The sequence below is a fragment of the Anolis sagrei genome, chromosome 3 (genome assembly GCF_037176765.1).
Source record: "Anolis sagrei isolate rAnoSag1 chromosome 3, rAnoSag1.mat, whole genome shotgun sequence".
Taxonomy (NCBI): Eukaryota; Metazoa; Chordata; class Lepidosauria; order Squamata; family Dactyloidae; genus Anolis; species Anolis sagrei.
This window is the reverse complement of record NC_090023.1, coordinates 19,322,708-19,332,902: the sequence shown is the minus strand read 5'-3', so window position 1 is coordinate 19,332,902 and position 10,195 is coordinate 19,322,708. Positions and strand designations below refer to the sequence as shown.

The window sequence follows — 10,195 nt, the reverse complement described above, 5'->3', positions numbered from 1 at the left end:
TCCCAAATGCCAAGGTCTATTTCCCCCAAACTCCATTAGTGTTCACATTTGGGCATATTGAGTATTTGTGCCAAATTTGGTCCTGATCCATCATTGTTTGAGTCCACAGATGTAGGTGAACTACAACTCCCAAACTCAAGATCCATGCCCACCAAACCCTGCTAGTGTTTTATGTTGGTCATGGGAGTCCTGTGTGCCAAGATTGTTTCAGTTCCATCATTGGTAGAGACCAGAATGCTCTTTGATTGTAGATGAACTATAAATCCCAGCAAGTACAACTCTCAAATGATAAAACCAGTCCCTCCCTCAACCTCACTAGTATCCAAATTTGGGCATATTGGGTATTTGTGTCAAATTTGGTCCAGTGAATGAAAATACATCCTGCATATCGGATATTTATATTACGATTCATAACAGTAGCAAAATTAGAGTTATGAAGTAACAATGAAAATAATTTTATGGTTGGGGGTCACCACAACATGAGGAACTGTATTAAGGGGTCACAGCATTTGGAAGGTTGAGAACCACTGGTACCTAGAGCTTCGGAGAGCCTCTTTTCAACCATCTCAAAGCTCCCTGCTTGAGTGGTAATGGCACGATCATCAGCATAGATGGAACTCTCTGTCCCTTCTGGCAGTGGCTGGTCATTTGTGTAGATGTTGAACATGGATGGTTGTTGGTAACCTGTGGACTATATGCAGCTGGAGGAAGAGAAAGGCTTTCCTAGAAGAGAGAGAGAGAGAGAGAGAGGCGCAAGGAGCAGCGGCCGTTCAGCAGAGGGCGTCCCGAAGCCAGGAGGAGCTTCCCTCTCAGGTTGGATCGAGGAGGAGGAGGAGGAGGAAGAAGAGGAGGAGGAGGAGGAAGAGGAGGAGGAGGAGCCCTTCCGTTGCTGCTTTTGCAGCTTGTGCCACGTTGACGCCAGGCTGAGTGAGGCGGGGAGCCGGGAAGGCGGCGGGATCGCCTCGCCAACACGTGCGCGCCGCCGGTGAGTCCAAGTTGGAGACGGGGAGGGGGGGACCCTGTTGGGGGTCATTTTCCTCCTCCACCTTTTCATCTTTCCACCCGGAGAAAGGGGGGCGAAATAGAGAAAAGCTTCCCAGAGGCTGTGGTCAACTAGTTCTGGTACAAAGAGCCCCTCTTTTAGTAGGATTTTGGGGTGTCTTTCTTGGAGGCGTTGTGTCTCCATTACGCACGGCGCGCCGCCTTCGGAGACTTCCTTCCTAAAAACACCGTTGTGCTTCCAAGAATGCAAACAGGTTCAAGTCAGGAGTGGATTCGTGTCGTGTTTCCACGGCGGGAAGCGTCCTTTCGGGTTCAAATTGGGGGAGAGACAAGAGGAAGAAGGAAAGGAAAGGAAAGAAGCCCAAGTGCGCTTTGGGTTTGGTTTGGGGAGGAAGTGAGGGATTGTTTGGCTTGGAGAGGTGGAAGTCAAGCTCGGCTCTGGGTTGGGTTGGAATGGGGGGAGATTCACTCCCGCTTTGGAGAGGAAGGGGCTCTCAAAGTGTGCTTCAAAATAGAAGATTTTGCAAAACCTAAACTGGTGAAAGTGGGGAAGAGAGAAGAAGCTGAATCCGAGGGCAACTTTGGAAAGGAGGAGGCGCCTCTGCGCAAAACTTGAGAGTCTGTAATAGGATCAGAAGTGGGCAAAGATCTGGGACACAGCTTGGCTTGCAGAGGCCTTGTTTGGCCCTGTGTGTGTGTGTGTGTGAGAGAGAGAGTGAGAGAGAGAGAGAGACCCTGTGATTGAAAACCGACTCCAAAGAAAACTTTGCAAAGGGAAATGGGTGTCTTTGGTTGCAACCAACGAAGGTGGATCAGAGTCTTCTTTGCCCGCCTTGGAGAAATTGATTTTGCCTTCCAAAGTACCCCAAAATGTTGAGTTCCTAGACCCTGTGATTTAAAACAGACCCCAAAGAAAACTTTGCAAAGGGAAATTGGTGTCTTTGGTTGCAACCAACGAAAGTGGATCAGATTCCTCTTTGCCCGCCTTGGAGAAATGCATTTTGCCTTCCAAAATACCCCCCAAAATGTTGGGTTCTTTGCATTGCATTAGGCGAGTGGAGAGATTTCCTTTCCTCATCCGGAAATGGGAAAAAAAGTTTAGAAAAGTTATTTGGAAAAAGGTTACAGATCCCAGAAATCCCCCTCTATCTCTCTTATCTTGGAAGTGGCCCTCTCTCTCTCTCATAGTTCTTTCCCCCTTTACTATAAATGACTATGAGAATAACTTCTAGTTTTTGTGCTTGTTTGTGTGTTTCGGGGGGGGGGGGGTTACTCATAACGCTTCTCCTCCCAGCAGTCCTCCTTTGGGTCCGCCCTCTAGGTCAGCCCACCATAAGGACACGTTTCCTTAAGCGGATCGAAGGGAAGAGGAGGAGTTCTTAGGCAGCCTGGGACTTCCTGTGAATGAGGGACATCAAGAGGACTTACCAAATCCTGACCCTGGACAAAAATCTCCCCCAAACGCCTCTCTCACTTTGCCTTGAAATGAACAAGGAAAACTATTTCCTTGATTCTGAGCAGGCTGCCCTTCCTTTGAGACTGGATGCCTGCTTGGGTTTACTTAGAGTTTGTTTATGTTGGTTTGCTACCAGGAAGAGGAAGGGTCTTCTAGAGAGAAGCTGGTGGATAGAGTCATAGAATCCTAGAGTTGGAAGAGACCTCATGGGCCATCCAGTCCAACCCCCCTGCCTAGGAGCAGGAATATTGCATTCAAATCACCCCTAACAGATGGCCATCCAGCCTCTGACCTCTGAGGATGCTTGCCATAGATGCAGGCGAAATGTCAGGAGAAATGCCTCTAGAACATGGCCATATAGCCCGAAAAAACCCACAAGAACTTAGTCATCCAGCCTCTGTTTCAAAGCTTCCAAAGAAGGAGCCTCCACCACACTCCGGGGCAGAGAGTTCCACTGCTGAACGGCTCTCACAGTCAGAAAGTTCTTCCTCATGTTCAGATGGAATCTCCTTCCTTGTAGTTTGAAGCCATTGTTTTGTGTCCTAGTCTCCAGGGAAGCAGAAAACAAACTTGCTCCCTCCTCCCTGTGGCTTCCGCTCACATATTTATACATGGCTATCATATCTCCTCTCAACCTTCTCTTCTTCAGGCTAGTCCATGTATACTTCCTGGAAAGTAAGCCCCACATGGTTTCCCGAGAAAGTGTAGAAATTAATTACCCCCCAAGGACTACAAATCCCAGGGTCCCTGATGAGCCATTCTGAGAGTTGTAGTCCAGAAGAGGAGCTTTCCCAGGCTCTGGACCAGGGGCGGGCAAACGTATTTATTTATTTACTAGCCGTCCCCTGTCACGCTTTGCTGTGGCCCAGTCTGTGTATATGTGTTTTGTGTGTGTATAGGTGTGTATATATTTGTTTATATGTGTATATGTGTGTGTTTGAGTATATATATGTGTGGTTTTGTGCATGTGTTGTAATGTAATGTTTGTTTTTTGGCTTTTTAAGTCTCTTCTGCTGTGTTTTTCAGTGTTTTTATGAGTGATGGTCACTCATTGGTCTGATAGGTGTCTTGTGTCCAAATCTGGTGTCAATTCCTCCAGTGGTTTTTGAGATATGTTAATCCCACAAACTAACATTACATTTTTATTTATATAAATTATACTTTTATACCTCCTTTCTCAGCCTTATCGGCAACTCAAGGCAGTTTACAACAAGTCAGTACACATAACAATAAAATACAAATTAAACATTAAAACAGTATAAAACCACAATAGAAGCAACGAAAACAATAAAAACCAACATAATTATCATCTAGTTAAATAACGTCCCAACTTGGGCCCTCCAGGTGTTTAAATAGCTGAGGGGGGCAAGGAAGGGGCCAGAGGCTTGACCCTATCTAAGCTCGGCCCACCTCCCATTAATCTCAACACTTTTTGGACAAAGGTATTGCTGCTAGCTTGGCACATTTGAATTTTTGCACTTTCCTATGGCTCTACATAGGAATTCACTGCATTTACTTGAGCCCATACCCAGCTCCGATTCAGTTTTCAGCCATGATAATGTTTTGATGATGATGATGACTGTGTTATGTTTTTATTTGATTGATTTTAATGTGGGTGGCCACCCAGAGTCCCCTTGGGGAGATGGTGACAGGGTATAATAATAATAATAATAATAATAATAATAATAATAATTATTATTATTATTTACTGACACAAAAGCACAGTATATCACAGCAAACGAGATCTATATGCTGGATTTCGTATCACAAAATCACAAGTCGAACACTTCCCAAGCATCAAGGACTGTGTGATGTATTTTTGAATGATGTGTGCAGATCAAAGTAAGGTGGCCTTTTGCAGTTGACAGATCGTGATTTTGTCGATGTTTATTGTTTCCAAATGCTAGATGAGATCTTTTGGCACGGCTCCCAGTGTGCCCATGACCACTGGGACCACCTGTACTGGTTTATGCCAGAGCCTTTGCAGTTCTATTATTATTATTATTATTATTATTATTATTATTATTATTATTATTATTATTATTACAAACAGAACAAGATGTGTCTACAGCAGACACTCTGCTGACTGTTGTATTGGATCACACATTGGACACTTCCCAAGTGTCTAGGACTGTGTGATGTATCGGCGAATAATGCGTGCAGATTCCAGTAAGGTGGCCTTTTGCAACTGGCAGATGGTAATTTTGTCAGCACCGATTGTGTTTAAGTGCAGGCCAAGGTCTTTAGCCACTGTACCCAATGTGCCAATCACTACTGGGGCCACCTTGCCCAGCTTGTGCCAGAGTCTTTGCAGTTAGATCTTTAAATCCTCATATCATGTAAAATTTTCTAGTTGTTTCTCTTCAATCCTGCTGTCACCTGGGATTGCAACATCGACAGTCCATACTTTGTTTTTTCACACAATCGTGAGGTCAGGAGTATTGTGCTCCAAAACCCTTGTCTGTCTGAATCCGGAAGTCCCAGAAATGATGATGATGGTGGTGATGGTGATGATGATGATGATTATTATAGGAGGAGCCCCCGGTGGCGCAGTGGGTTAAAGCACTGTGCCGGCAGGACTGAAGACCGACAGGTCGCAGGTTCGAATCCGGGAAGAGGCGGATGAGCTCCCTCTATTAGCTCCAGCTCCTCATGCGGGGACATGAGAGAAGCCTCCCACAAGGATGATAAAACATCAAAAATCATCCAGGTGTCCCCTGGGCAACATCCTTGCAGACGGCCAATTCTCTCACAACAGGAGCGGTTGCTCCTGACACGACCAAAAAAAAAATTATTATAGGAATTGTGGGAGTTGGAGGTCCAAAACACCTGGAAGGCCCAAGTTTGCCCGTATCTGCACTGGACCTATTTCTAGAACAGTCTGTGTAGACTTGTGTTTACATCTGGGTTCACAACTTTTATGTTTTCGAGAGTGAACTTTCAAACTGGTGTATGAATGGTATGCATGTTGAGCATCCCTGATCCAAAATCAAAATGCTCCAAAATTGTCCACTGGGTGGCCAGGATAAGGACATCTTTGCTTTCTGATGCTTCTGTGTGCACAAACTTTGTTTCATGCACAAAATTCTGAATAAAATTACATTCCGATTGTGCATCTAAGGCAGGCATGAGCAAAGTTTATCCCTACGTGTATTTTGGACTTCAACTCCCACAATTCCTGGCTTCAGGGGGAAAAGGAAAGGGCCTGAGGCCAGGAATTGTGGGAGTTGAAGTCCAAAACACCTGGAAGGCCAAAGTTTGTTCGTGCCTGATATAAGGAATAGTGAAGCGTAAATGAATTTCATGTTACTAGTTACTATTTATCTCACCTTTTCTCCATTATAAGGACACTAGCTGGCTAACAATAAGTATGATGTAATGCAAAGTGCAACAGTGCAAATGCATTTAAAATATAAAAAATAAGAAATAATTTGTTTCATTTAAACAATTAAAATCTTAAAATATATTAAAATGCTTCATGCATATGTTCCAAATTCCAAAAAAAAATCATAATACAAAATACCTCTGGTCCCAAGCATTTTGGATAAGGGATAATCAACCTGTAATGTGGAATATAGCAATTTACTTGGCTTTGAGGAATAAGAGTTAACTGGAACAGGCTGCTTTTTAACAGTGCAAGATAATCAGGTTGTCAGAAAAGCAAAGAAGGCTTTCATGGCCGGAATCACTGAGTTGCTGTGAGTTTTCTGGGCTGTATGGCCATGTTCCAGAAGCATTCTCTCCTGACGTTTTGCCTGCATCTATGGCAGGCATCCTCAGAGGTTGTGAGGTCTGTTGGAAACTAGGCAAGTGGAGTTTATATATTTGTGGAATGTCCAGAATGGGAGAAATAACTTTTGTCTGTTGGAGGCAAGTGTGAATGTTGCAATTGGCCACCTCAATTAGCATTGAATAGCCTTACAGCTTCAAAGCTGATTTAAATTCTGCAATTTCTCTAAGGGTTGATACTCGGTATAGAAAAAAATGCAAGTAAAAACCCACTTAAATAAAAAAAAAAACCTCAAAAAGACAGTGTTTTAAAATGGCATTAAGTTGTTTATAGAATTAAAACTGGCCTCATACCCTGCCTGATCTTGGAGTGTACCTGGGAGTTGTGGTTTGCTCAGGCATTGTTTGGCAGAGATGGCTAAAGACCTGGGAAAACTACAACTCCTATGATTCCACTGGGCAACGTCCTTGCAGACAGTCAATTCTTTCACACCACAAATGACTTGAAGTTTTTCAAGTTGCTCCTGACACGAAAAATCCAAAAACTAGATGAGGTAGTTTCCCAGTTCCTTTCCTCTGAAATACAGCCTACAGCACCCAGTATTCATTGGTGGTCTCCCATCCAAGTGCTGATCAAGATTGGTCCTGCTTAGTTTCCAAGAACAGATGGAATCGGGTGCCGTTACTGTATTTATAACCTGTAATTTATCCCCTGGCACAGAACGTTCCTGCCAGCACTGTACTTTCTACTTAAGATGTAATGCAGGGATAAGCAACTGCTGAAGATGTGGAAGCTTATTTTTATTTCTTACAGCATCAAGGTGGAGCTAATTGCATCCCGACATGACATGTTGGGCTGGTTTTCATGTCCATACCATCACACTGGGCCAGTGCGCCTACAGGTCAGACAAAAGTGAAACCAGAAAGAACATTTGGCTTTCTAGGTTTTGTTCCCTCAGGTATTTTTTCCTCTGGCTTGAGAATGTTTTAATGAAACCATCCATGCTAGGAGTAGGAATGTATTAATTTTGGCAGATTTTCATTCAAAATACTTAGTGGGTAGATATTCTGGGGCGACATGTGCTAGAGCATAAAAGAAATCTCTCTCTGTGTGAACTGTAAAATAAGATGCAGGAAGCTGATTGGTCCGGCTTAGTGCAGGGGAGATGGCTGAGCCTGGGACTTTTGGTTACTGTTACATTTTTCAGGTGCTTGGAGAAGCACAGAAGCAAAGAGAGATGGAGTTTGGAGTGTGGTCTTGCTTCATTGAGCTGCTGGAGGAGTTTATCTACATCAGGGGTCCTCAAACTAAGGCCCCGGGGCTGAATGTCGCCCTCCAAGGTCATTTACCCAGCCCTCCCTTAGGGTCAACCTAAGTCTGTAATGACTTGAAAGCACACAATTTCCTAACCGAGTGTTCAAAAAGGCTGTTGCCAACAGGAACATTTGCGTTGCCAGTGTGTACGTTGAGTAACACTGATGGAGATTGTCAAGTGTTACCTTTTAAAAAAACATTCATTGAAGTGCTTTGTACTGCTAAAGGCAAATACTAAATGTTGTTCCCTGTCTGGATTTTATTGGATACTAAGCAACCTACAATCACACTTTAAAAGACTCAGAATATTATGAAATTCTATTTTCTCACTTCCATTTTTAAAATCTAAGTTATTTAACTAACTCCCTGTTGTGCTTCGTGATATACTAAGTTGGAAATAAATACTACCTTCAGATTCTTTGAAGCCATTGTTTGCAGTATAGACTGAAAACCCACATTTTTGTATTATAAAATGGATCTATCCCATGGTGCTGGTGGAGGCTTTCCCTCTAAGATATTTTTGCACAGCTGACATTAATGTCCCCAGAAGTTTGGAATTTGAGCTTTCTAGTTACTTGGGCCTTGGAGTTGGGTTAGAGTGTATCTCCCACAATCCACAGATGGCATAGTCGGTGATAGCATAGGGACTGCTTTAGATCAAGTTGGATAATATCTGAAGTTGGGAGAGTTGTTGGTATGCATTGCAGATGCCAAAGTTGTGAGTCTAAATTGGACTGGGAAACCCCATCACATCCCAGTTTGCACCCAACACCAGAAGAACTGCCAAAAATTGGCAAACCCAGGTTTTCCTTCATTTTTAAAAACAGTGTTTCATTGGGTCTTTGAATGTATATATCCAAAGAGCCTGCATGATATAGTGGTTTGGCTATTAAACTAGTATTCTGGGTTTCGGAACTAGAATTCAAATCCCCTATTTAGTGGACTTGAGGACATACTCTCAGCATCAAAGGAAAGCAATGGAAACACATCTGAACAAATCTTAACAAGAAAGTTGTATATAGTGGCCCTCTGTATCTGCTACAGTTTTTTTTTTAATTAAAAATATTTTCAAGTCAAGGTTGGTTGTATACATGGAGGCAGAACCTGTGGATATGGATGGTTAACTGTAATAGTGTCTCCGTAAGTTGGAAGCAACTTGAAGATACACAGTGAAAATGACAGCAACTTATGCAGCTCTCAATTGTGTAAGCTGGAGTTTGTTGAAAACACTTGTGGCAGGAGGCATTTAATGTCTTTGTTCCTAAGAGTAGTTTATTTACAGTACTTATATTACAACCTTCACACCCTGAAGGAGACTCAGGGCAGATCACAGAACACATATACTGCAAACATTCAATGCCGATTATACAATGACAAACAACAGATAGAGGTATATATAGGCTTTTTCTCATCATTCTGCATCTTTTGGAGGCTGTACTTTGTTCCAGCCACAGGGGGTGCTGTGGCTTCATCTCCTTGCCAAAGAGCTTTCTGTTGCACTCCAGAGCAGGATCTCCTCTGACTTTAAACACTACACGGTTGAGTTAAAATAGCAAACAGTTTATTGAAAGTAATGAAAGCCAAAGCAATAAAAAGTAATCCACAGTGAAAGGTAAATCCAAGTGATTAGGAAGAAAAATGAGCAATTAAATGCTTGATTTCAAAGGCAAATAACAGCAAAGGCACTTAAAACAGGAATCAAACAAAAGCAAGAGTCCAGGAACTTGGCATGAAGAACTTAACGTGAATCTAATGTTGCTTCGTCTGAAGCTAGATTATGTACTTGGCACTTATATCCCTACTCTATTTCCCAAACAACTAATAACAGATTTTTTCCTTAACTTTGGTTTCACTTCAGACTTCTGCTGTAATCTTGCTGAGTGCTGTAATTGCTGGTTTGTTTGTCTTTGCTGGCTAAAAACACTTCTTCTGTTCAAGGCTTCATTAAAATCTTCACCTGGAGATAACTGACCAGGGGACTACAGCACAGAGCCTTTCCCAGGCTCAAAACCTTAAGAATCCTCTTGCAGCAATACAGACCTCTCTAACCCTTCATCTGAACTACATTCAGGCTCCACATTTCTAAAACCAGGCCCAGGAAACAAACCATCATCCCCATTCCCTTCAGGAATATCTTCATGGACAGTATCCCCATTCCCATCAGAGGAATCAACTTGAACATGAACAACAACATTGTCATTCCCAAAGCAACCTGATCATTAGACAATCACAGGCTGAACAGGCTGACATACAGCACTTTCTTTGTAAACTTTCCTTTGAAACACCATGCCTAAAACACCTCCCTGTTCAATGCAGTTCCTATTCATGTACTCACATTGCTGTTTTTGATCCGCTAGGTGCGTGGGGAGCTGTGCTCACTCTGATCCGTCTTTGAACAGTCCACCTTTCAGTTGGCAAGATTTACTGCAGCTGCAGCTGGTGATTAACCTGCTCTCCTAAAGCCAGCCCTTCTCTGTGCTTATTAGATATATAGTTCAATCGCCATGATCCAAAATCCACTGATCCACGCAGGCAACAATGCCAGAAACTCTTCATCCTTTCATGTGCTGCCATTGGATATCTGCATTCTCCCCAAACCCAAAATCAAGGTTAAGTATGTAGCTGAAACTTTTTAACTTACCTGGTATTACCATATATTGATCTCACCCCACCGTTTTGGAAACTACTTTCTT

The 10,195-nt window shown here is 43.0% G+C and overlaps 1 long non-coding RNA gene across 1 annotated transcript in view; it reads left to right on the top strand.

The window, feature by feature from the left end:
- Positions 1–847: 847 nt before the first annotated feature.
- LOC137096697 (uncharacterized) overlaps positions 848–10,195 on the top strand; it is a 99,834-nt gene continuing 90,486 nt past the window's right edge. The window contains exon 1 of the long non-coding RNA XR_010909621.1: positions 848–985. This is a non-coding gene — a long non-coding RNA (uncharacterized lncRNA). The remainder of the gene's footprint in view (positions 986–10,195) is intronic.